This window comes from Crocodylus porosus, unplaced genomic scaffold (assembly GCF_001723895.1).
Source record: "Crocodylus porosus isolate Cpor-Errol unplaced genomic scaffold, CroPor_comp1, whole genome shotgun sequence".
Lineage (NCBI taxonomy): Eukaryota > Metazoa > Chordata > Crocodylia > Crocodylidae > Crocodylus > Crocodylus porosus.
This window is the reverse complement of record NW_017728921.1, coordinates 10,238,401-10,239,113: the sequence shown is the minus strand read 5'-3', so window position 1 is coordinate 10,239,113 and position 713 is coordinate 10,238,401.

Sequence of the window (713 nt, the reverse complement as noted above, 5' to 3'; positions counted from 1 at the left end):
CCGGGCCCGGCTCCTCTGCAGTCCGTCGCGGCCCCCCTGCTCCACCGCCGCCTCCGTACATGGTGGGGGAGACTGTCCCGGCCGCGCTACACCCCCCAGGCCCGCGGCCCCGCCGTCGCCATCGCCCGAGACAAAATGGCGGCGCTTCCGCTTCCGGCCGCCCAGGGTAAAGCGAGGCGCCCGCTTCCGGCCTGCCAGCAGATTCGTCACTACAGCCTCAAGCCGCGGGGTCGCCCGGCGGCGGTGGAGGGTCCTGAGGAAGCGGGGTGAAGTGGGAAGAAGGTCGGAGAGGAGTGGGCGGGCGAGTGGGCGGGGTGAGCACTATGGGCCCGTGACGAAAGTGCCAATAGGCGCAGCGGGTTGTACTCCGGGAGTGCATCATAGCGGGGGGCGGGGCCAGGGGCAGGGTAGTGAGGGGGAGGGTGTTTGTGTGTGTGTAGGCGTGTATAGCATAGATATCTGTACAGATACACATGTGTTTATAGACGTATATGTACATATATATATAAAATAAATATATGTCTACACACGCACGCACACCATACAACAGATGTCTTGTGGCAAAGCTCCTGGAGCCAATGCAATGGCAGCCGAGGTCTACAAATCGGGTGGGCACGACCTCACAGAGAAACTAACCGCGAGCAGGAGGGAGTCCCTCAAGAATTCAAGGATGCCTCCACTTCTACAAGAGGAAGGGAACTCTCCAACTCTGT